Genomic DNA, 27320 nt, shown 5'->3' on the forward strand with positions numbered 1-27320 from the left:
TTCCTTCCTTCCTTCCTTCCTTCCTTCCTTCCTTCCTTCCTTCCTTCTTCGTGTCCAGCACATAGCGCAGTGCAAGGCTTGAACTCATGACCCTGAGATCAAGACCTGAGTTGAGATCAAGAGTTGGATGTTTAACTGACTGAGCCACCTGAGCACCCGTATCCATGGAATTAAAAAAACACATTTTTTAAAATCTTTATTTTTGGTGGTGGGGGGGGACAGAGTGTGAGCGGGGGAGGGGTAGGGAGAGAGGGGGACACAGAATCTAAAGCAGATTCCGGGCTCTGAGCTGTCACCACAAAGCCCCACGCAGGGCTCAAACTCACGAACCATGAGATCATGACCTGAGCTGAGGTTGAACGCCCAACTGACTGAGTCACCAAGATGCCCCTGGAATTTTTCTTTTTTTAATGTTTATTTATTTTTGAGAAAGAGAGTGTGAGCTGGGGAGGGGCAGAGACAGGGACAGAGGATCCGAATCAGGCTCTGCTGATGGCAGACAGCCCAATATGGGGCTCGAACCCACAAACAACGAGATCATGTCCTGAGCTGAAGATAGATTTAACTAACTGAGCCACCCAGGCTCCCCTTCATGGAATTTTTTAAGCATTGAGTTGATATGATCAGATTTGAATTAAGGAATGATAACTGGCAGCAGTAGGAAGGATGCACTGATGAGAGAAGAGGCTTTGGGAGGTTGTCATCATAGCTGTGAGATGATGGGGCCTGTGACTGAAGTGGTGTTGCCGGAGAAGAAGGGCCAACATTATATGAGAGAAATTGAGGAAACATAATGTATGAAACTTGGTTATAATTAGGTAGAGTGGAGTGGGAACTTTGAATGCATGGGAGCTTTCGCATTCAGTGGGGAACCTTGATCATCTGGGATAGTTTGTGTTCTCCCTTAATATCCAGTACGTCTCTTTACTGTTGACTTTACTACATTATTTTTATCATCTGTTTTTGTCCCATCTGGGTAATTCAGGCTCATTAATGGTAGGAATTATGTCATGTCTTATCCTTTTTCAAGGGGGACTTCTTTAAAAAAATTTTTTTTTCAACGTTTTTATTTATTTTTGGGACAGAGAGAGACAGAGCATGAACGGGGGAGGGGCAGAGAGAGAGGGAGACACAGAATCGGAAACAGGCTCCAGCCCCTGAGCCATCAGCCCAGAGCCTGACGCGGGGCTCGAACTCACAGACCTCGAGATCGTGACTTGGCTGAAGTCGGACGCTTAACCGACTGCGCCACCCAGGCGCCCCAAGGGGGCCTTATTTTAGATAACTTTTTAAAAGGTTAGATTACTTTTGTGCATATGTTTTTTAAAAGTTTTTTATTTAGTTTGAGAAAGAGCATGTGTGAGAGTATGAGCAGGGAGGGGCAGAGAGGAAGACGGAGAGAGCGAGAATTGCAAGCAGGCTCTGCATCCGGCTCAGCATGGGAGCCCAATGTGGGACTCTATCTCACAACTGTGAGATCATGACCTGAGCTGAAATCAAGAGTCAGGTGCTTAAGCGACTGAGCCACCCAGGTGCTGCCAGACTCACCTTGAATAGCACTGCTGTAAAGCACTTGGTTGTTGCTTTTCATATTCATCTTTGAATTTCCATAACCTGCAATATAACATGTGACTGGTTGACGAAATGAATAGGTTTCAAGGCAAATAAATGGTGTTTCTCCTTAACACTGATAATGTTTCTATTTTTATTGGAATTCCTTGAAATGTGATTTTAAAACCATGTGACTTGCATACACCGTATGTGTGTATGTATATATATATATATATATATATATATATATATGTATGTATGTTGGTTCCTGTGCTCACCTTGTGAAAGTAAAAGGAAGTTTCCAAACTCCTAGAAGACTGATTCTTGTATAGCCATGGTAACAATTAGTCACTTGAACCAGTTTTAAACCTGCTTACTGAATACATGACAGTTCTTTGGAATTGTTGTTTTTAAGTCACTGTGGTCAATCAATAACAACCTACCTTACTGAACAGGATTTTGCAAGCCAGCTAGTCAGTGCAAGCCAGCTAGTCAGCTACCTTTTAGTAGCACTGCTTCTAAACCTCTAAAAATCCACCAATCCCTGAACTCCAGATTTCCTCCTAAACCCTATATAAGATTAGCAATCTGCTCTACTCAGGTCTGTGCCTGACCAACATAGCTCTCCCTAAGTAAGTAATTATTATCTAGCTTTGTGTTCTTTATTTTGATTGGCTATTGAGTGAGAAACATCTTTTCACAGTCAGAAACAAATTATTGGTAAATTTATTTTTTGGTAGGCTTTATATTTTTATTCAGATTGTCATTTATTAATTTAAGTACAACCCTGTGACCCCTATGACCTTCTTAAAACAATTTCTTTTAAAGTTTATTTATTTATTTTAAGAGAGACAGAGACTATGAGCAGGGGAGGGGCAGAGAGAGAGAGAGAGAGAGAGGGAGAGAGAGAGAGAGAGAGAATCCCAAGCATGCTCTGTGCTGGCAGCATTCGATGTGGGGCTCAAACTCATGAACCACGAGATCTTGACCTTAGTGTAAACCGAGAGTCGGATGCTCAACTGACTGAGCCACCCAGGCGCCCCACTCCTGTGACATTCTTAAACAAAACTAGTAATAGAGTCCCTACTTAAGAGAGAGTTCATACACATTACTCACATACTTAGGTAAAAATTCAAGTTTTTAAAAAATATTTTTGTTTCTTTTACTACTTTATATTAGACTTTCTGACTATTATGACTATAATAAATTTTGTTAGCCAGTTCAAATAAGGGAGGGATGATTATGATAGTGAAACAATACTAGATAGCTTTCTTAATAAAACAGACCCCAAAATAGGAACATCTTACAAAGTATTCAGTGTAGTAAAAACGTTGATCATAGACTCTGGAAATGACATTAGTATTTAATGAGCAGACTTTGATAACAATTGTATCTAATATGTGGTAATGCTAAGAAAAGCATTTTTTAAAGAAAAACATTTTTTTAAGTCACAGTAGTTAATTGTTAGGAGTCATGTGTACCTTGACCAAGTAGTAACTATTGAAACTGTAATCCAGTTTGTCAAAGCAGGGGCTTCTCTTTTAATTATTGGTTCAATATATTTTCTTTTGGACTGTTTTTTTTTTTATTAAATATAATTTATTGTCAAATTGGTTTCCATACAACACCCAGTGCTCATCCCAAACAGGTGCCTACCTCAATGCCCATCACCCTCTTTCCCCTCTCCCCCACCCGCATCAACCCTCAGTTTGTTCTTTGTACTTAAGAGTCTCTTATGGTTTGCCTCCCTCCCTCTCTGTAACTTTTTCCCTCCGCTTCCCCTCCCCTCTGGTCTTCTGTTAAGTTTCTCAGGATCCACATATGAGTGAAAACATATGGTATCAATCTTTCTCTGCCTATTTCACTTAGCATAATACGTTCCAGTTCCATCCACGTTGCTACAAATGGTCAGATTTCATTCTTTCTCATTGCCAAGTAGTATTCCATTGTATATATAAACCACATCTTCTTTATCCATTTGTCAGCTGATGGACATTTAGGCTTTTTCCATAATTTGGCTGTTGTTGAAAGTGCTGCTATAAACATTGGGGTACAAGTGCCCCTATGCATCAGCACTCCTGTATCCTTTGGGTAAAGTCCTAACAGTGCTATTGCTGGGTCATAGGGTAGATACATTTTTAATTTTTTGAAGAACCTCCACACTGTTTTTCAGAGCGGCTGCACCAGTTTGCATTCCCACCAACAGTGCAAGAGGGTTCCTGTTTCTCCACATCCTCACCAGCATCTGCAGTCTTCTGATTTGTTCATTTTAGCCACTCTGACTGGCGTGAGGTGATATCTGAGTGTGGTTTTGATTTGTATTTCCCTGATGAGGAGTGACATTGAGCAATGTTTCATGTGTCTGTTGGCCATCTGGATGTCTTCTTTAGAAAAGTGTCTATTATGTCTTCTACCCATTTCTTCACTGGATTATTTGTTTTTTGGATGTGGAGTTTGGTGAGTTCTTTATAGATTTTGGATACTAGCCCTTTATCCAGTATGTCATTTGCAAATATCTTTTCCCATTTCATCAGTTGCTTTTTAGTTTTGTTGATTCTGCAGTGCAGAAGCTTTTTGTCTTGATGAGGTCCCAATAGTTCATTTTTGCTTTTCATTCCCTTGCCTTTGGAGATGTGTCAAGTAAGAAATTGCTGTGGCTGAGGTCAGAGAGGTTTTTTCCTGCTTTCTCCTCTAGGGTTTTGATGGTTTCCTATCTCACATTCAGGTTCTTCATCCATTTTGAATTTATTTTTGTGAATGGTGTAAGAAAGTGATCTAGTTTCATTCTTCTGCATGTTGCTGTCCAGTTCTCCTAGCACCATTTGTTAAAGAGACTGTCTTTTTTCCCATTGGATACTCCTTCCTGCTTTGTCAAAGATTAGTTGGCCATACATTTGTGGGTCCAATTCTGGGTTCTCTATTCTATCCCATTGGTCTGTGTGTCTGTTTTTGTGTCAATACCATACTGTCTTGATGATTACAGCTTTGTAATAGAGGCTAAAGTCTGGGATTATGATGCCTCCCACTTTGGTTTTCTTCTTCAGTATTACTTTGGCTATTTAGGGTCCTTTGTGGTTCCATACAAATTTTAGGATTGCTTGTTCTAGCTTCGAGAAGAATGCTGGTGCAATTTTGATAGGTATTGCATTGAATGTGTAGACTGCTTTAGGTAGTATTGACATTTTAACAATATTCTTTCTTTCTTTTGGACTGTTTGATTCAAAATTTAAAATCTCTATTCTTTGCGGGGCACCTGGGTGGCTCAATTGGTTAAGCATCTGACTTCAGCTCAGGTCATGATCTCATGGCTCGTGAGTTTGAGCCCCACGTCAGGCTCCGTACTTAATAGCTCAGCGCCTGGAACCTGCTTTGGATTCTGTGTCTCCCTGTTTCTCTGTCCTTCCCCCTGCCCTGCTCACGCTCTGTCTCTCTCTCAAAAATAAATAAAAATTTAGGGGCGCCTGGGTGGCGCAGTCGGTTAAGCGTCCGACTTCAGCCAGGTCACGATCTCGCGGTCCGTGAGTTCGAGCCCCGCGTCAGGCTCTGGGCTGATGGCTCGGAGCCTGGAGCCTGTTTCCGATTCTGTGTCTCCCTCTCTCTCTGCCCCTCCCCCGTTCATGCTCTGTCTCTCTCTGTCCCAAAAATAAATAAACGTTGAAAAAAAAATTTTTTTTAAAATAAACCCCTCCATTGTTTTTGTAAATAAAAAGGAAATCATGAATATAGCCTAGGATGTAATATTTTGTATCATCTAAAATCTTCACATTAACTGAATTATAAAGAGTACAAAGTACAAAGTTACTTTAAAGAAGAATGAGTCTAGGCTTTCTAGAGCAGGAGCTTGTGAAGATGCCCAGGTAGGAGGATTCTAAGTGCACCTCCTCCAATGGACACACCAAGGTACAACTAAATAATGTGCAACTTACTCTGAAAATGACCTGAAGACTAACAGAAGAGCTGTTTCACAGCTGAAGACATATAGAAAAAGCCCCATTGACTAAGGTAAGGAGGGACAGAGATGTGGCTGGGAACAAAACCCCTGTACAGGGAGAGGGATCTCACAGGTCTGGAGGTCCTCCCTGGGAAGTGAAGGGATCAAGCCCCATATTGAGTACCCCACAGGAGACCTGTGCTGGGAAAATGAGCGTCAATAACATCTGGCTTTGAAAATCACCACAGCTTAACTCTAGGAGAGTTAGAGTGCTATAGGAAATGGAGACTCTGCTTAAAGGGCCCCCACACTATATCACTCTCTCTGAGACCCAGCACAGAGGCAGCACCTCGAAAAGTACCTGGCTTATATGTGGAAGAGATTTGTTGACTAATTTTAGAGCACATGCTAGAGAGGCTGAGACCTGTAGGAACTTTCTCTAGGAATAAGTGCTGGCAGGCATCATTTTTCTTGCCCTCCTTCAGCCTAACTGGCCCAAAGCTGATGGGAGCCAGTTCTGACACTCTCCATCTACCCTGTTAGTACTGCTCCCCCACCCAGCATTCTTTTGTGGATCTGACCTCAAAGCAACTCTTATCCTGCCATACCCAACAGGCAGCCTTGGTGTTCCCTTTCCCTCTAAAGCAATTGCTACCCCATCATACCCAGCAGGCAGCTCCTCCCAGTGACTCCTGCCCCAGGTGGGAGCAACCTTGCCCATCAGCACTCCTGCAACAGTTATGGCTAGGCCTCTCAGCCAGCTGCACCAGGGGTTAATCCCACCCACCAGCATGCCCATAATAGCTGCATCTGGGTCATTTAGCCAGTTGTGCTAGGTGCCAGCCCTGCCATCAGTGTGCCCATGGTAGTTGAGGCTGGTCATTGCAGTCATCCTGGGTGGGTGCCAGCCCCATCAACCAGTGTACTTGCTGCAGTCATGGCCCAGTTACAATAAGAGGGCACATGCAGTCCACACAGGGGATTTCCCTGGAGCACCTGGTTCTGGTGACCAGGGAAGTATTGTGCTGCTGGGCTGCATAGGAAGTCCTCTACACAAGGCTGCTACTTTCAAGACCAGGAGACTTATCTGACCCATTTGACATAGAAACAGAGTCAAATGACAGGAGGAGAGAGAAGACTATGTTCCAAATAAAAGAATATGATAAAACCTCAGTAAAAGAAGTAAATGAAACAGATAAGCAACTTACTCGATACAGAGTTCAAAGTAATCGTCATAAACATGTTTGCAAGACTTGAGAGAATAGATGAACTGAGTGAGAATTTCCACAAAGAGAAAATTTAAAAAAAAATCAGACCTGAAGTGTATAATAACTGAAATGAAGAATACATTAAAGGGAATCAATAGCAGATTAGAAGATGCAGAAGAATGGATCAGTGATCTGGAAGGTGAGAGAGTGGAAATCAAGCTGAACAGCAAAAAGAAAAAAACGTTTAAAAAAATCAGGATTGGTTAAGAGACTTCTGGAACAATATCATACATACTAACATTTGCATTATAGGGACCCCAGAAAGCAAAGGGAAAAAGGGGCAGAGAATTTATTTGTAGAAATGATGGCTGAAAACTTCCCTAACCTAAAGAAGGAAACAGACATCCAGGTCCAGGAAGTTCCTAGACTCGATAAATCCAAAGAAATCTACACCAAGATACATACTAATTAAAATGCTAGAAATTAGAGGTGTCTGGCTGGCTCGGTTAAGCCTGTGACTTTGGCTCAGGTCATGATCTTGTAGTTCATGGGTTTGAGCCCTGTGTTGGGCTCTGTGCTGACAGCTCAGAGCCTGGAGCCTGCTTTGGATTCTGTGTCTCTCTCTCTGCCCTTTTTCTGCTTGTGTGCTCTCTGTCTCTCAAAAATAAATAAACTTAAAAAAATTATAAAATGTTAAAAATTGGAGATTCTTAAAAGTAGCAAAAGAAAAGCAACTAGTTATATACAGGGGAAACCTCCTAAGGCCATTAGTTGAGTTTTCAGCAGAAACTTTGATGACTTTAAGGGAGAGGCATGATATATTCAAAGTGCTGAAAGGAAAAAACCTACAACCAAGAATACTCTACCCAGCAAGATCATTCAGAGCTGAAGGAGAGTTAAAAGAGTTTCTCAGAAAAACAAAAGTTGGAATTCATCATCATTAAATAGAATTTACAGGAAATTTTAAAGGGACTTCAAATGGAAAAGAAAAGGCCAAATTAGAAATTAGAAGATCATGAAAGGGAAAAATTTCACTGGTAAAGGCAAACATATAGTAAAGGTAGTAGACCAATCACTTAAAATGCTAGTATGAAAGTTAAAAGATAAAAGTATTAAAATTAGTTGTATCTACAGTAATCAAGAGATAACACAAAATTAAAAGATGTAAAATATAACATGAGCATAAAATATGGAAGGAGGAGTAAAAATGTAGTGCTTTTAGAATGGATTAAAACTTAAGTGACAAAATATACTGCCATATACAGAGAATGTTATATATGAACTTCATGGTAACCACAAAATCAAAGCCCTATAATGGTTACACAAAAGATAAGGGATTCCAGTCATACAACTAAAGAAAGTCATCATATCACAAGGGAAGAGAGCAAAAGACTAGAACAGAGAAGAACTATAAAAATAACCAGAAAACAATGAAACAAGTACCTACCATATCAGTAGTTACTTTAAATGTGAATGAAATAAATGTCCCATAAAAAGACATAGGGTGACTGAATGCTTAATGAATCAAGACCCATCTTGCTTAAACTCAGACCTAAAGACACATATAGACTGAAAGTGAAAGGATGCAAAAACATACTACATGTAAAAAAAAAGACATTACCTGTAAATGGAAGTGAAAGAAAAGCTGGTGTAGCAATTCTTATATTAGACAAAATAGATTTTAAAACAAAGAGTATAACAAAAGACAGAAGGGCATTACAAAATGATAGAGATCAATCTAGTAAGAAGATATAACAATTTAAATATCTATGCACCCAATATATAAAGCAAATATTAACAGACATAAATGGAGAAGTTGACAGTAATACAGTAATGGTAGGGAACTTTAAAACCCCACTCATATCAGTGGACAGATCATCCAGATCAGGAAACAATGGGTTTGAACTATAAATCAGATGGTCTTAACAGATCTATATACAACATTCCATCCAAAAAGAGCAGAGTGCACATGGAACATTTTCCAGGATAGATCATGTTAGGCTACAAAACAAGTCTCAGTACATTTAAGAAGCAAGCATCTTTTCTCATCACAACGGTATGAAACTAGAAATCAATACAAGAAAAAAAAACCTGGAAAAAAACACAAATATGGAAGTTGAACAACATGCTACTGAACAACTAGTGGGTCAATGAAGAAATCAAAGAGGAAATAAATACGTGGAAACAAATGAGAATGGAAACACTCTGGTGTGTGGCAAAGGCTTACCTCAAGAAACAAGAAAAATCTCAAACAATTTAACCTTATAGGTTAAAGGAACTAGAAAAAGAACAAAGCCCAAAATTAGTGGAAGGAAAAAGGTAACAAAGATTGGAGCAGAAATAAAATGCTCTTAAAAAATGGCAGAAATGAACAATGAAACTGAGAACTGGTTGTTTGAAAACAAAATTGATAAACCTTTAGCCAGGCTTATCAAGAAGAAAAAAAGGACTTAAATATATAAAATTAGAAATGAAAGAGAGTTACTATCAATACCACAGAAATATAAAGGATTATAATAGACTACTGTGAAAAATGATATGCCAACAAATTGGACAACTTAGATGAAATGGATAAATTTCTAGAAACATAGTCTTCCCAGACTGAATTAAGAAGTAGGGGCGCCTGGGTGGTTCAGTTGGTTGAGCGTCCGACTTCAGCTCAGGTCACGATCTCACGGTTCCTGAGTTCGAGCCCCGCGTCAGGCTCTGGGCTGATGGCTCAGAGCCTGGAGCCTGCTTCCGATTCTGTGTCTCCCTCTCTCTCTGTCCCTCCCCCATTCGTGCTCTGTCTCTGTCTCAAAAATAAATAAACATTAAAAAAAAAAATTAAAAAAAAAAAAAGAAATAGAAAATCTGAATAGACTGCTAGTAATGAACTTGAATTGATAATCAAACTCCCAACAAACAAAAGTCCAGGACCCACTGGTTTCCCAGGTGAATTCTACCATGCATTTGGAGAAGAATTAGTACCTATTCTTATTAATTATTCCAAAAAACAGGAGAGGAAGGAGTGCTTCCAAATTTATTTTACCAAGCCAGCATTACTCTGATACCAAAACCAAAGACACCAAAAAAAAAAAAAAAAAAAAAGAAAAAAAAAGGAAAATTACATATAAACCATTATCTCTGGTGAGCATAGATGTAAAAGTCCTCAACAAAATATTATTAGTAAATGAAATTCAATAATACATAAAAAGGACATTCACCACTATTAAGTGGGATTATTCCAGGGATGTGAGAATAGTTCAGTAGTCATAATTCAATGTGATATATCACATTAACAAGAGGAAAGAAAAAAAACCACATGAATATCTCCATAGATGTGGCAAAAACATTTAACAAAGTACAACATTCATTCATGTTAAAAACTCAACATGGGTTTAGAGGGAACATATCTCAACATAATACAGGTCAAATATGAAAAACAAGCAGAGGACCTGAATAGACATTTTCCAGAGAAAGCATTTAGATAGCCAACAGGCACATGAAAAGATGCTCAACATTACTAACCCATCAGGGAAATGCAAATCAAAACCACAATGCAGTATCACCTCACACCTGTCAGAATGCTCATTATCAAAAAGACTAGAAATAACAAGTCTTGGCAAGGATATGAAAAAAAGAGAACTCTTATGCACTGTTGGTAATGTAAATTGGTGTAGCCACTATGGAAAACAGTGTGGAGTTTCCTCAAAAAATTAAAAATGGAAATTACCTATGCACCCCTATGTTTATTATAACATTATTTATAATATATATGGAAGCAACCCAAGTGTCCATCAATAGTGGATAAAGATGTGGTATATAAATACAGTGGAATATTACTCAGCTATAAAAAAGAACGAAGTCTTGCTGTCTGCAACAACATGGATGGACCTAGAGGGTATTATGTTAAGTAAAATCAATCAGAGAAAGACCAATACTATATGATTTCACTTCTGTGTGGAATCTAAAAAGCAAATGAACAGACAAACTAAACAGATTCTTAAATACAGAGAACAAGTTAGTGGTTGTCAGTGGTGAGGTAGGTGGGAAACTGGTGAAATAGATTAAGGGGATCAAGAGGTATAAACTTCCAGTTATCAAGTAAATCACAGGAATGAAAAATACAGCATAGAGAATATGATCAATAACACTGTGATAATTTTGTAGGTGACATATAGTGACTACACTTACTGTGGTGATAATGCATAGAACTGTTGACTCACTGTGTTATACACTTGAAAAAATAAAATGTGTATGTCAACTATTCTTCAGTTAAAAAAGAAATAAGAGAAGAATGAGTCTAATAACACTATGCTGCCTATATAGCAGTAGTTACTATATAGAGATTCTTCAAAGTACCATTTGGAGTTCCTCTTTCTACTTAGTACTGTTCTGATTAATGTGTAGTATAAAAGTCATTCTTTGCCTATAAAGACTTTAGTTATGAGAATAATACAGTATGAATTAATATAGTGTTCTGCATAACAGTATTATATATTGATAGCACACGCAGATTATAAGTGCAAAGAAGTTAGAAAAAAAATAGAGTGACCTAATGTATCTTTATGCTTTTGCTGTAAGTCTTGTTTTCTCTAATTCATTGTAAGTTGTGTTTACATGTAAAAACACATTAGTTTTGTTATATATTCTCTGCATCGAACCAGTAAAACCGTCTGCTTCTGTTTGAAATACCTTTTCTTCAGAACTTCTTATTTTCTGGATTGATAATGATTTTACTAGCATTTAGGGAAACAAAAACGTCTCATTTCCTGTCTGCTTCAGTAGGATTAACACAGTACGGTGTGGTAGAAACAGACCTCCATGGATCATCTCTTTTTTTCTTTTTCTAATTTTTTAATATATTTGAGGAAGGAGTAGTATCTTATTTTTTTCTCCCTAAGGGCCAGAATTTAAGTCCTTTTTTTTTTTTTTTTTTTTTTTTTTTTTTTTAACATTTTGGGTTATAGAGTTTAGGTTGAGATTTACTTTCACTTAATACTAACATACAGCCTTTATAAGTCCTAACGTCTGCTAAGTTCCTTGGAGGAGTGAAGTGTTGTAGGGAATACTCATTTCCTGCTTTTATCTCCCATTTTATTACATACAATAGATTTTTTAAAAATTGAGGGTGCTGTGTTCTTTGAATAGACCATTTAAAAAAAATTTTTTTTTCAACATTTATTTTTGGGACAGAGAGAGACAGAGCATGAACGGGGGAGGGGCAGAGAGAGAGGGAGACACAGAATCGGAAACAGGCTCCAGGCTCTGAGCCATCAGCCCAGAGCCTGACGCGGGGCTCGAACTCACGGACCGCAAGATCGTGACCTGGCTGAAGTCGGAGGCTCAACCGACTGCGCCACCCAGGCGCCCCTGAATAGACCATTTTAAAAGAATTTGATATAGAAAGTTTTTGAGCTGTTGTGTCTTATTCAAATCTGATGTCAAATGTAAAAATGATTTTATAAAAATGAATATTTATAATGCCCTTTTCATAGAGCAGTCCTCTGACAAAGGAAATAGATTTGTGACAATAATAAATTAAGCCTTTAAACAGAAGCTAGAGTGGTTTGGTACAAGGGAAAATGTGTATGATAGTTTTGAATCATGTGTACATAAACCTAGTGAACTTTAGAAGTAAGATCAGTAATACTTGCCATCATAATACTCAGACTCTTGGGCACAAAATATGGTATGATGAAAGTTCTGGATGAAGGAAGACTCACTAGCTTAACTAGCAATGAAGAGTTGACCCTGTTCTTTTACACTGGGGGAAAAACACAGCCAACAAAATCATGCTGACTCAATCACTTATGACCCAGGCTTATGTGGGCAAGATACATAGATTTTTTTTTTTTTTTACATAGATATTTTTAAGATACTCTTCTCTAAGAGTTAACATTGTATTAAGCAGGCAAGTCTAAAACACAAAAGGAATAAAATCATTCAGAGAACTACAATGTACTGTGTGGATTCACAGAAGGGTGATCATACCCCATCGGGAGAATTTAGAGAAGGCTTCCTACAATTCAGAAACATTGTTTAAGTTTGGCCTACACATCATTCCCTCACAAGAAATAGCTTGAGTACTTGCACATATATTTGAGAAAAATGGAATAGTGAAGTCTGATAAAGTAGAAAAAGAATGGGCTGAATTAGAGCTGAATTGAAAGCTCCCATATTCTACCTGTGTGACTTTGGGCAAGTCAGGGATATTTAGGCCATCTATAATGTAGTTGTGGTGCTTAAATGAGAGTATGTGTAAGACTTCTGGCAAATGTGACACACAGTGGTTTAGTCAGTAGCCTTTCCCCCTCCCTTCTCCTACTTTATGTCAAAAAATAATGGAGGAAAAGACTGGAAGGTAAGTTGGAATCAGCAAGGAGGGGTTGGCTTTGAATGCCAGGAGAAGCAATTTGAACTATGGTTTGATCAAACAGTTTGGAATTGACACTGAGAGCTAGATAAATCTGGCAGCATTGCCCTTATTAGTTGTTTAGGGATGATAGGGGCATGGTGATTGGTTAATGGGAGCTATTCTAATCCAGGCAAGTTTTGTAGGTCTCAGAGTACCATAGTCTCCTACCCCCCTTATCCATGGTTTCATTTTCTGCAGTTTCAGTTTTGTGAGGTCAACTGCTGTTCAGAAGCAAATGATCTTCCTAACGTATCATTCATTAGAAGGTCAGTAGTAGCCTAACAGTATGTCAATGCCTATCATTCATCTCACTTCACAACTTCACTTCAACTTATCATGTAGGCATTTTGTCATCTCACATCACAAGAAGTGTGGGTACAGTACAATAAGATACTTTCAGATGGAGTACACACAACGTCTGAGACAGACACCACACTCACATGACATTTCTTACCATATATTGTTACAATTGTTCTATTATTAGTTGTTAATCTCTTACTGTGTCTAATATATAAGTTAAAGTTTATCATAAGTATGTATGTATAGGAAAAACACATAGTATGTATAGGGTTTGGTACTATCTGCAGTTTCAGGTATCCACTGGGGGTTTTGGAACATATCCCTTGCAGATAAGGGGGTCACTGTACAGTGAAAGAGAGTTGAATTCAGTGAATTCAGGAATAGGAGAGATTTTCCCAAGCAGGTTCAGGGGAATTGAAAGTGATAGGTTATGAAAGTCAGAGGAGTTAGGTATGGCTCAGGTTATGAACTAGGGCAACCTAAAAAATGACATTTCAGGGGCACCTGGGTAGCTGTTGTTTAAGTGTCTGACTCTTGGTTTTTAGCTCAGGTCATGATCTCAGAGGTTCGCGAGTTCAAGCCCTGCATTTGGTGCTGTGTTGATAGCACAGAGCCTGCTTGGAATTCTCCCTCTCCTCTCTCTCTCTGCCCCTCCCCACTTGCACTCTCTCTAAATAAATAAACTTAAAAAAAATGACATTGCCACATGCAAAAGTCGGGGAATTAGAATGGCTGGTTTTAGAGGGGAGAAGAGAGGGACCTTGATTTTTCATGTCTTTGTTGTTTTTTTCTATTTCACTTGCTAAGTGCTCTGAACAGTAGTATAGTGGATGATAGCACAGACTCTTGGAGCTGTGCTGCCTAGGTTTGAATATTGGCTCTCCCACTTACTTGGGCTGCATTCCATCTCATTGTGCCTCAGTTTTCTCATCTGTGAAAGGGGCAAGACAAAAATTGCTGCCTCACAGAGCCATAGTGGGAGCTAAATGATTTACTAGACATAAAATATTGAAAATAGTGGTAGGCAGATAGGGTTTTGGATCGTGAGGTTGATGATGGTAGTATTTCGAATGATGGTGATGGTGATGATGTCTGCCTTTATATCTTAATCTAGTGGGCTGATTTATCCCTTTAGGAAATAGACTGGCTTGTGATTATATCGCCTTTTGTGTCCTTATCATGAATATGTTGGAATGTAACTGTCTTTTTTCTATTTTATTTTAATCAGATTTTATTTTTCCATTTTATTTCTTGTCATACAGTAAATTTTTATATTTTTGGTGTTTGTGAAGTTTTAGTCTAAAACATATATATGTGTAGTCTCTGATCCATTTTTAGTTAATTTTTATGTGAGGTGTGAGGCTTAGGTCAAGGTTCATTATTTTGTATATGGATATCCAATTGTTTCAACATCATTTGTTGAAAAGACTATCTCTTCTCCATTGAATTGCTTTTGTACCTTTTCAGATCAATTGGCTAATTGACAGATGAAAGAATAAGGGCGTTATATATACACACAATGGAATATTAGCCATAAAAAAGAATGAAATCTTACCATTTGTGACAATATGGATGGGCCAAAAGGGTATTATACCAAGTGAAATAAATGAGACAGAGAAAGAGAAATGCCATATGATTTCACTAATATGTGGAATCTAAAAACCAACAACAAATGAACAAACAAAAAACATAAACATTCTGATAAATACAGAGAACAAACTGGTAATTACCACAGGGGAGGAGGTTGGGAGTGGGTAAAATGGGTGAAGGGGATCAAGAGGTACAAACTTCCAGTTATAAAATAAATAAGTCATAGGGATGAAAAATGCAGCATAAGGAATATAGTTAATAATATTATGACAACAGTCTATGGTGATGTATGGTAACTACACTTGTGGTGAGCATTGCATAATGTGTAGAATTGTTAAATCACTGTGTTATACACCTGAAACCAGTACAGCGTTGTATTTCAATTGTACTTAAATAAATAAATAAAAAAAATCAGGGGTGCCTGGCTGGCTCAGTTGGTAGAGCATGTGATTCTAGATCTTGGGGTCATGAGTTTGAGCCCCACATTTGGTGGAGATATCACTTAAAAAAATAAAGATTAAAAAAATCAATTGGCCATATTTGTGTGAGTCTGTTTCTGAACTGTGTTCTATTGATATATATGTCTGTCCATCATTATCACATTGTCATTGTTTATTTAAGCTTTTACATTTAAAATAGTTTTAGATTTCTTGGAAAATTGTGAAGATAGTACAGATAATTCCTGTATACCACCATCCACTTTCCTTTAACATTTTTCACTAAGTTGGTACATTTGTTAAAGTTAATGAACCAGTATGATACATTATTAATGAAAGCCCCATACTTAATTCAGATTTTCTCATATGTTTTTGTTTGTTTTTTGATTTTTTTATTTTTTTTAATTTTTTTTTATTTTTTATTTTTTTTTTTTAAACATTTTTTTTTTCAACGTTTATTTATTTTTGGGACAGAGAGAGACAGAGCATGAACGGGGGAGGGGCAGAGAGAGAGGGAGACACAGAATCGGAAACAGGCTCCAGGCTCCGAGCCATCAGCCCAGAGCCCGACGTGGGGCTCGAACTCACGGACTGCGAGATCGTGACCTGGCTGAAGTCGGACGCTTAACCGACTGCGCCACCCAGGCGCCCCAGTTTTTTGATTTTTTAAATAAGCTCCATGTGGGGCGCCTGGGTGGCTCAGTTGGTTGGGCTGCCGACTTCGGCTCAGGTCATGATCTCGCAGTCGGTGAGTTAGAGCCCCGCGTCGGGCTCTGTGCTGATAGCTCAGAGCCTGGAGCCTGTTTCAGATTCTGTGTCTCCCTCTCGCTGACCCTCCCCTGTTCATTGCTCTGTCTCTCTCTGTCTCAAAAATAAATAAAACGTTAAAAAAAAATTAAAAAAAATAAATAAGCTCCATGCCCAGCACAGAGCCCAACACAGGACTCCAGCTCGTAACCCTGAGACCAAGACCTGAGCTGAGGTCAAGAGTTGGATGCTTCACTGACCGAGCCACCCATATTTCCTTAGTGTTAACTAATGTCCTATTTCTGTTAGAGGATCCCATTCAGGATACCACATAACAGTTAGTTGTCATGTCTTCTTAAGCTCCTCTTGGCTGTCATAATATCTCAGATTTTTCTTGTTTTTGATGACTGTATTTCTTCAACACTTGAGTAGCACACTCCACTGAGTTCTTTTGCATCTCCTCCAACATATTGGCAGTTTTGATCAAGACCTTTTAGTAGCACATGATTACAGAGGAGTAGGGGGTGGCCAATTGCAATGGTCTCCTGGGGTAGAGGCTGGCGACCTGGTGGGAGCTACTGTGCTATCCAAGCCCTAGCATCTAAGGAGCTCCATGCCAGCTGCTGCTGTCTAGTCTGTCTCTATGTATTTTGTGATTTCCTCTTTGATTTCTGGGTTAGCTCATTCATTGTTTACTAGCATGTTATTTAGCCTTCATGTGTTTGTGTTCTTTCTAGGATTTTTCTTGTCATTGCTTTCTAGTTTTATACTGTGTGATTAGAACGGATGCATGATATGATTTCAGTCTTTTTGAATTTATTGAGACTTGTTTTATGGTCTAACATGTAATCCATTCTGGGGAATGTTCCATGTACACTTGAAAAGAATGCATATTCTGAGGTGCCTGGATGGCTCAGTCTGTTAAGCGTCCAACTCTTGATTTTTGCTTAGGTCATGATCACATCATTCATGAGATGGAGCCCTGTGTCAGGCTCTGCACTGACAGCATGGAGCCTGTTTGGGATTCTCTCTCTCCCTCTCTTTCTGCTCTCCCCAACTCATATTTGCACACGTTCTCTCTCTCTCTCTTAAAATAAATAAACTTAAAAAAAAAAAAGAATGTGTTCACTGTTTTGGGATGGTGGGATGTTCTGAATACATCTGAATGTTTTGAGATACAATGTTCTAAATACATCTGTCTGGTCAAGTGAGTCATTCATTCAAAGCCACTGTTGCCTTGTTGATCTTCTATCTGTATTATCTATCCCATTAAGTGGGGGGTTAAAGTCCCCTACTATTATTGTATTACTGAAATTCTTTCCTGTGTCTTTTAACAGTTACTCTATTTAAGTGCTTTCATGTTGGGTACATAAATATTTATCATTGTTATACATTCTCTTGTTGGATTGTGCCCTTTATCATTATGTAGTTTTCTTTGTCTCTTGTCACAGTCATTGTTTTAAAATTTATTTTGTTCAATATAAATATTGCTACCCCAGCTTTCTTTTCACTTCTATTTTGTATGATTAATGTTTTGTTATCCCTTCACTTTCACTCTGCGTGTATTTAGGTATGAAGCGAGTGACTTGCAGGCAGCATATAGATGGATCTTTTTTATGTATTCAGTCACCATATGTCTTTTGATTGCATCATTTAGTTCATTTACTTACAGAGTGATTCTAGGTGGGGGTGCCTGGGTGGCTCAGTTGGTTAAGCTTCTGACTTCAGTTTGTGATCTCGAGGTTTGTGAGTTCGAGCTCCACATCATGCTCTCTACTGTCAGTGCAGCGCCTGCTTTGGATCCTTTGTCCCCCTCTCTCTCTGACTCTTCCCTGCTTGCTCTCTCTCTCCCTCTCTCTCTCTCTCTCTCTCTCTCTCTCTCTCTCTCTCTCTCTTTCTCTCTCTCTCTCATAGACCTACATCAAAAAAAGTAATTATCAGTAGGTATGTACTTATTGTCATTTTGTTACCTACTTTATAGTTGTTTTTGTAGTTCTCTGTTCCTTTCTTCTCTTGCTTTCTTCCCTTGCTGTTTGATGGATTTCTTTAGTGATATTCTTAGGGATTCCTTTCTGTTCATTTTTTGCATATGAATTACAGATGTTTAATTTGTTGTTACCGTTAAGTTCACATACAACATCGTATGCATATAGCCATCTTTGTTAAGTTGAAGGTCATTTACTTTAAACCCATAAACCCATTCTTCTTCTTTTTTTTTAATGTTTATTTTTGAGAGAGAGAGACACAGCACAAGTGGGGGAGGGGCAGAGAGAGAGGGAGACACAGAATCTGACAGCTCAGCAGAGAGCCCGATGCAGGGCTCAAACCCATGAACCATGAGATCATGACCTGAGCTGATGTAGGACGCTTAACTGACTGAACCACCCAGGTGCCCCTTGATCTACTGCTTTTATTATGTTTGTATTTACCTGTGAAATTTTTTCATTTTTTAATTTTCTTACTCTTGACTACAGCCTTTTCTTTCCACTCAGAAAATTCCCTTTAGTTTTGTTGGTATGGGAAACTATTTATCTCTCCTTGTAGTTTGAATGATAGTCCTGTTGGATAGAGTATTCTTGGCTGCAGGTTTTTTTCCTTTAAGCACCCTGAGTATATCATGCCACTCCCTTTTGCCTGCAATGTTTCTGCTGAAAACTCAGCTGATAGCCTTATAAATTTTCCCTTGTATGTAACTGTTTTCTTTTCTCTTGCTGTTTTTAAAATTCTCTTGTTATTACTCCTTTTTCCACTGTGTTATGTATCATGGTGTGGACCTCCTTGTGGTGATTTTATTGGCAGTTCATTGTGCCTCCTAGATATGGGTGTCTCTTTCTTTCCCCAGAATTGGGAAGTTTTCAGCTCTTCTTTCTTCACATCAGGTTTCTTTTCCCTCTTCTCTCTCTTCTCCTTCTGGGATCCCTATCATGAGAATGTTATTGCACTTGATGATGTCACTCAGTTCTTTTAACCTATTCCAATTTGTGTCATTCTCTTTTTCTGTTCAGCTTGGTTGCTTTCTTTACTCTCTCTTCCAATTTCCGTATCCATTCTTTTGTGTTTTCTAGTCTGATGTTGATTCCCTCTAGTGTATACATTTTTAATTTCAGATATTGAGTTCTTCATCTCTGGTTCTTTTTTCTTTCCCTTTTGTGATAGTCTCACGGAGGTCTTTCAGTCTTTTCTCAAGTTCCATAAGTATCTTTGTGACCCTTTGAATGCTTTATCAGATATATTGCTTATCTCCATTTCATTTAGCTCTCTTGCTGTGATTTCCTATTCTTTCATTTGGGACATATTCCTGTGCCTCCTCATTTTATCTAAGTCTGTGTCTTTGTTTCTATGTATTAGGAAAATCAGCTGTGTCTCCTGTTCTTGAAAGTGTGGCTTTATGAAGAAGAGTTCCAGTGGTGCCCTGTAGTACAGCGTCTCCTGTTCACCAGAACCAGGCACTTCAGGGGTGTCCCCTATGTGTGTTGCGTGCACCCTCCTATGAGTGTTGTGGCTGAGCTGTGTTTGCTTCAAGTCCAGTTGGTTGGAGTGGCCCAGCTTCTCTGTTGTTTGCAGGGTTTGGTTGCCATGCCATTAAGTTGCTAGTCTGGGGCTGTTGTGGGCTTGTAGTTGGGTGGTGTCAGCAGTCAGACAATGCCTGCCCTCAGCTTGTGTGCTGCAGCTGTGGTAACACTGAACTGCGGGGCACTTTTCCTGTGTTGTCCCCTGAGAGGCTTTTGTTCGTTGGCAGGTCTGATATCAGACCAGATGCCTGCCCCCAGTAAGTCTGCTGAGGCTGCAGTTGCACTGGTGTGTGTAGTTCTCTTCCCCTCTCCCCAGGCACAGGGAGTGGTGCTGTTCCCTGATTGGGCTTCTTATAGGATGTGTTGTAGCAGGAGCTGCTTTGGAGGGATGCTTGCCAAGTTGGACAGGGTTGGATGGAGCAGATCCACAGGAGAACACAGGGGCAGGGTATGTGGTGTTAGCTAGTGCATTGGAGCATGTTCCTAGAAATGTCCAGCTACCTAGACTTGGGGGTGGGAGGAGAAATGGCACCGGCCAGATCTTTTGTTCTTAAGTCTCCTAAAGATTCCTGCCCGTCCAGCACATGTTCTGAGATTAAATAACACTTCTTCCTACGTATCCCAGGTGCTTTTCAAATTGCTGCTTTTATATTGGGTCTTTCAGGGCAAGGACTCAATTTCCTAATACCTTCTGGCTTTCCCAGAGTCAAGCCTGCTGATTTTAAGTACCTGGAGTTAAGCCACACCTGTTGTAAAAACTCATGTAGTTAATCCCTACTGGTTTTCAAAGCCAAATGTTATGGAAATTTGTCTTTCCAGTGCAAGTCCCGATGCCTGATGTGGGTGGGTATTGTATGGACATAATTCTTTTGTTGTCTGTACTTTTGGTGTTATATTCAAGAAATCATTGCCATATCCAATGTCATGAAGCTTTTCCTCTGTTTTCTTCTAACAGTTTTATAGTTTCAGGCTTTAAATTTAGATCCTTAATGCATTTTGAGTTAATTTATGCATATGGTATAAAGAGTCTAACTTCATTCTTTTGTGTGTTGGTTATCCGCTTTTTAGGTAATGTCTTTTTATAACTGGTAATTTTCTTGGCTTTGATGTCTGTGTTATGAGATAATGTGTCTCCTTCAGTTTACTTTTAAGTACTGTTAGCATGGTATATCTGTTTCTATCCTTTACATTAACTTATTTGTATTTTTATACTTAAAAGTTGGTGTTGTTTCATAGGCAATTTAATGTTGAGTCACACTTCTTATGCAGTATGACAATCTTTTTTTTTTTAATGCCTTTATTTGAGATAATTTTAGGTTTATTTGCAGTTGTAAGAAATGATCTTGTATACCCTTCATCCAATTTTCCTCAATGGTAATATCTGACATAGCTTTAGTACAATATCACAACCTGGAAATTGACACTGATTCATGTGACCACATCATAGTCAAGGTCTAGTTCCATCACAAGTATCTTTTTTTCCAGTTCCATCACAAATACCTTTTACAAACCCAGGCATTCCTCACTTCTCATCTTTCCCTAACCCCTAAACCACTAATATGTTCTCCATCTCTATACTTTGGTCATTTTGAAAATGTTACATAAATGGAATCATACATTCCAAAAGCATGTAACCCTTTGAGGTTGGCTTTTTTTTTTCTTCATTCAGCATGTTACATGTTTTAGTGGCTAACTTTTTAAAAAATTGCTGAGTAGTATTCCATAATCTGTGCCTTTTTTGTTTGTTGGTGTTTAGGCCGTTTATATTTAACATGATTTGATATAGTTGGGTTTAAACCAGTCATCCTTCTCAGGTTATTACAACTATGGCCCTGGGGCTAAATCATGCCTACCAGTTGTTTTTATAAATTTTTATTGGAACACAATTATGCTCAGTTATTTACTGTTGACTGTGGTTGCTGTTGTGTTTCAGTGGCAAAGTTGAGTAGTTGTGATAGAAACCTCATGTCCCATTGAGGCTAAAGTATTTACTTTTTGGGTCATTTACAGACAAAGATTGCTGACCCTGTCCTAGACCAATCTTGTTCTTTTATAAATGAAGAAACTGAGAATTAGAGATGTGTATGGACATGCAGTTGATTTTTGTGTGTTGACTTTGTAGTCTACTTTGCTGAATTCATTAATTCTGCAGGTTTTTTTGTGGAGTCTTTGGGATATTCTGCCTATAAGATCATATCATCTGTGAGTAGAGGTAATCTTCTAATTTGCATGCCTTTTATTTCTTCTTGACTAAGTGCTCTGGCTAGAACTTGAAGTACTCTTGAATAGAAGTGGTGAAGGATGGGCATCCTTGCCTTGTTTCTGATTTTAGCAAAAATATGTTCTTTCACCATTGAGTATGATGTTCACTGTGAGTTTTTCATGAATGGCTTTTATTATGTTGAGGTAGTTTCCTTCTGTTTGTAGTTTGTTCAGTGTTTTTATCTTGAAAGTGTGTTGAGTATTATGAAATTATTTTTCTGCATCAGTTGAGATGATCATGTGGTTTTTTTTTCTTTCATTTTGATATAGTGTACTATATTTATTCATTTTTATATGTTGAACCACCTTGCATTCCAGAAATAAATCCCACTTGGTCATTGTGTATAATCCTTTTAATATGTCACCGATTTTGTTTGCTATTATTTTGTTGAGGATTTTGCGTTACTGTTCATTAAGATTTATACGTTTGTAGTTTTTTCATAGTCTTTGTTTCTGAATCAAGGTAATGCTGACCTCACAGAATGAGATGGGAAATATTCTGTCCTTGTCAATTTTTGGGAAATGTTATGAAGGAATAACATTAGTTCTTCTTTAAATAAAATGCTTGGTAGAATTCGCCAGTGAAGCCGTTAGGTCCAGGTCTTTAATTTTGGGGGAGATTTTTGATTATTGATGTAATCATTGATTCTTTTTTTTAAGTTTATTAATTTATTTTGAGAGAGAGAGCATGAGTGGGGAGGAGCAGAGGGAGAGGGAGAGAGAATCCCAAGCAGGCCCCACAGTCTCAGTGCAGAGCCCAATGTGGGGCTCAGTCTCACAAACTGTGAGATCATGGACCTGAGCTGAAATCAAGAGTCGATCACTCAACCAATTAAGCCTCTGAGACACCCCAATAATTGATTCTTAGTAGTTGTAAGTCTCTATTTATATTTTCTATTTCTTTGTGATTTAGGTTTTATTTCCTAGGAACTTGTCTATTTCATATTCAATTTGTTGATGTACAATTGTTTATAGTATTCTTTTATAATTATTTTTATTTTTGTAGAGTCAGAAGTAATGTCCCCATTTTCATTTCTAATTTTACTAATTTGAGCCTTCTCTCTTTTGTCTTAGTTGATTTACCTGAAATTTTGTCAATTGTATTGATTTCTTCAAAGAACCAACTTTTGGATTGTTTTCTTCTGCCGTTTATCTGTTTTCTGTTTTATTTATTTTTTACTCTATATTTCATTTCTTCTGCTAGTTTTGGGTTTAGTTTTCCTTTTCTGGTTTCTTAATTTGTAAAGCTAGGTTATTGATTTGAGATTTTTAAAAAATGTGTTTATAATCATAAGTTTCCTACTTAGCACTGCTTTCACTGTGGCTCCTGTAAGTTTTGGTATATTGTGTTTTTATTTTCCTTTGCTTCTAAGTATTTTCTTTTTTTTTTCCCCTAATGTTTATTTTTGAGAGAGAGAGAGAGGGTGCAAGCAGGGGAGGGACAGAGAAAGAGGGGAACAGAGGATCCAAAGCAGGCTCTATGTTGACAATAGACAGCCTGATGTGGGGCTCGAACTCACAAACCATGGGACCATGACCTGAGCCGAAGCCAGATGCTTAACCAACTGAGCCACACAGGTGTCCCATGCTTCTAAGTGTTTTCTAATTTCCCTTGTGATTACCTCTTTGATGCATTGGTTGTTTTTGAAAGGGTATTAAGTTTCCCATTTCTTCCAAGTTTCCATTGTTCTTTTATCATTGATTTCTAACTTCATCGTGATGTGATTCAAGAGGATACTTGGGGGAGTGGCCAACATGGCAGAGAAGTAAGGGGATCTGAACTTCCTGCGTCTCTCAAACAAAGAAGTGTTGGAGCCAAAGGACTTTGAGCCCCAAGAGTTTGGGAGGAAAAGAGACTGGGTTGCTACCAGGAGTACACTGGGACAACCTGCCGGGCCATAGGTGTGTGATTGTGAACTGGCAGAGATAAAACAAATGGAGGGGAGGGATCCCCTTCTCTGGAGAGACAAAGGGAAAGAAAGAGCGGCTGGGGAAGCATAAGACTGTATCTGGACAAGAGAAGAACCATGACGGGGATGGAGAAAGATCCAATCTCTAATTGTGGGCCTTTCTCCAGATTGGGGCCAGCTGCCCTGTTTGTGTACCTGGGGAGGAGGGGAGCCAGCCCTGGGCTCGGTGGCTAGGTCAGGGGTGCAGTCTGCAGTAGGAGAAAGTGATCCCCTCCCTTGGAGTGCTGTGGGACAGGACAAAGCCTGTCGGGGGACCACATATGGGGTGGCGAAGAGCAGTGCTTCCCCAATACCAGGGAGCATGGAGCGGGAGTTTGAATCCCAGCCAAGTGCTGGGGCATGGGAGTCGGTGGAATGAAACGAACTGCCTCGTTTGTGCCTGCGGCACAGTGAGGACGGCTTTTACAGAGTAGTTTGGGTCACTGGTCTGTGGAGGAGAGACTGGCGGGGAGGAGGGTGTCGTCATTTTTCTCCCCACCACCACCAAGGTGGGACCTCAGGGATCAGACAGTAGGGCCCACATTGGAGGCGGGACCCCCCTACATCAAACCACACCACTCTGCGCCTGGTAACTGCGTATCTACTAGAGCGGCATAGATGCTGAGGAACTAGATGGCCCCTCCTTCAGACCAGTGCTGCTGCATTGCCTGGATTAATTCGCAGACAATTCTTATTATATAGATATATTTTTCCTTCCTTTTCTCCTTATCTCTTCCCTCCTGTAGTCTGGGTACGCTGGTTGTTGGTTTGTTTAAGCAGACATACTTAATCCATTCTCTTGATACATGTTCTGTACCTCCTTCTTTACTTTCTCTCTGGAATAATTAAGCTGTATAGTTTCTCTGTCTGGACAACCTTACCTTCTTTTATTTTTCCCCCGGCCGGCTCCTTTCCTTTCCTTTCCTTTCTGTCTTTCTGGATTAAGCCATTTAGTCTCTCTGCCTTGTCAGTGTTTTTCTTTTTCCCTACCCTTGTCATTTCTCTCTTTGTATGTGCTCTTCCATCAGCACCACCTCTACCCTGTTCTTTACTTGCAGCTGGTATTTCTGGTTTTTTGCTTTTGGGTTGTTTTTTTCCTTTCCTTTTCTTTTTTTATTTGTGTGTTTCTGTGTTTTGTTTTCTGTTTGTTTTCCTTTCCAGGGCTACTTCAAGGAACAAATCAAAGCACATCTGGTGGAGGGTCCAAAGCATCACTACGAGTAGGGAAATATAATAACCAAAGTCACAGCAACACAAAGCAAGTAACACTCTCCAAAAAACACCTCCTGAAGGGCCAGGCCCTGGACAGTGTATGACCCCTCTTTATTTCAACATTTATTTATTTTTGACAGAGAGAGACAGAGCATGAACGGGGGAGGGGCAGAGAGAGAGGGAGACACAGAATCGGAAACAGGCTCCAGGCTCCGAGCCATCAGCCCAGAGCCTGACGCGGGGCTCGAACTCACGGACCGCGAGATCGTGACCTGGCTGAAGTCGGACGCTCAACCGACTGTGCCACCCAGGTGCCCCGACCCCTCTTTAATATAGCAGTGCTCACAGGTGCAGAGCACATAACAAACTTTTAAAACACATAAGGTACAGAAAACTAGCCAAAATGATGAAACAGAAGATTTCTCCTCAAAAGATATTCCAGGAAGAAATGACAGCTAAAGTATTGATCAAAACAGATATAAGATTAATTGGGCTTGAAAAAAGCATAGAAGACACTAGAGAATCTATTGCTGCAGAGATCAAGGAACTAAAAAATAGTAATGTTGAATTAAAAAATGCTATAAATGAGGTGCAAAATAAAATAGAGGCGGTAACAGCAGGGATTGAAGAGGCAGAGGGGACAATAGGTGAATTAGAAGATAAAGTTATGGAAAAAGAGGAAGCTGAGAAAAAGATAAAAAAAATTCTGGATCACAAGGGGAGAATTAGAGAACTAAGTGATTCAATGAAAGGGAACAATAGCCGTATCATAGGAGTTCCAGAAGAAGAAGAAAAGAGACAGAAAGGGGCCAAAGGTGTACTTGAACATATCATAGCTGAGAACTTCCCCAAACAGACATTCACGTCCAGGGGGCACAGAGAACTCCCTTCAGGTGTAACTTGAATCTATCTTCTGTATGACATATCATAGTGAAACTGGCAAAATGCAAAGATAGAGAATTCTGAAAGCAGTTAGGGATAAACGGGCCTTAACATACATAAGGGTAGTAGCAGACCTATCTACTGAAACTTGGCAGGGCAGAAAAGAATGGTGGGTGACCTTCAATGTGATGAACAGGAAAAATATGCAGCCAAGAATCCTTTATCCAGCAAGCCTGTCATTCAGAATAGGAGAGATAAAGGTTTTCCCAGACAAAAAAAAAAACAAACAAAAAATAAAAAACTGAAGGAATTCGTCACCACTAAACCAGTCCTACAAGAGATCCTAAGGGGGACTCTGTGAGTGAAATGTTGCAAGGACCACAACGTACCAGAGATATCACTACAAGCATGAAACCTACAGATGACACAATGACTCTAAATCCCTATCTTTCAATAATAACACTGAATGTAAGTGGACTAAATGCTCCAATCAAAAGACATAGGGTATCAGAATGGATAAAAAAAACAAGACCCATCTATTTGCTGTCTACAAGAGACCCATTTTAGACCTGAGGACACCTTCAGATTGAAAGTGAGTGGATGGAGAACCATCTCTCAGGCTACTGGAAGTCAAAAGAAAGCTGGAGTAGCCATACTTACATCAGACAAACTAGATTTTAAACTTAAGGCTGTAACAAAAGATGAAGAAGGGCATTATATAATAATTGTGGGGGTCTATCCATCAGGAGGAACTAACAGTTATAAATGTCTATGCACTGAATTCGGAAGCACCCAAATACATAAAACAATCACAGACATAAGCAATCTTATTGTTTAGAATGTGGTAATTGTAGGGGGCTTTAATACTCCACTTACAATAATGGACAGATCATCTAGACAAAATCAGTAAAGAAACAAGTGCCTGAATGATACACTGGACCAGATGGACTTGACAGATATATTTAGAACTATTCATCCTTAAGCAGCAGAATATACTTTCTTCTTGAGTACACATGGAACATTCTCCAGTATCACATACTGGGTCACAAAACAGCACTCAATAAATATAAAAGAATTGAGATCATACCATGCACACTTTCAGATCACAATGCTATGAAACTTGAAATCCACCACAGGAAAAAGCTTGGAAAACCTCCAAATACATGGAGGTTAAAGGACATTCTTGTAAAGAACGAATGGGTCAACCAGGCAATTAAAGAAGTTAAAAAAATATACAGAAACAAATGAAAATGAAAACACAACAGTCCAAACCCTTTGGAATGCAGCAAAGACAGTTCTACGTGGAAAATACATTGCAATTCAGGCCTGTCTCAAGAAA

General features: G+C 39.1%; 1 protein-coding gene and 1 long non-coding RNA gene across 3 annotated transcripts in view; one reads left to right on the top strand and one right to left on the bottom strand.

The window, feature by feature from the left end:
- The window catches only part of KLHL8 (kelch like family member 8), a 68394-nt gene that overhangs the window by 8041 nt on the left and 33033 nt on the right, over positions 1 to 27320 (top strand). The window lies entirely within an intron of this gene.
- On the bottom strand, positions 24861 to 25460 carry LOC121032932 (uncharacterized). The gene is made up of 2 exons (XR_005791604.1): positions 25421 to 25460; positions 24861 to 25206 (listed from the first exon to the last, which is right to left on the bottom strand). It is a non-coding gene; the product is annotated as an uncharacterized LOC121032932 (long non-coding RNA).

The sequence above is a fragment of the Herpailurus yagouaroundi genome, unplaced genomic scaffold (assembly GCF_014898765.1).
Source record: "Herpailurus yagouaroundi ecotype Mexico unplaced genomic scaffold, PumYag 28, whole genome shotgun sequence".
Taxonomy (NCBI): Eukaryota; Metazoa; Chordata; class Mammalia; order Carnivora; family Felidae; genus Herpailurus; species Herpailurus yagouaroundi.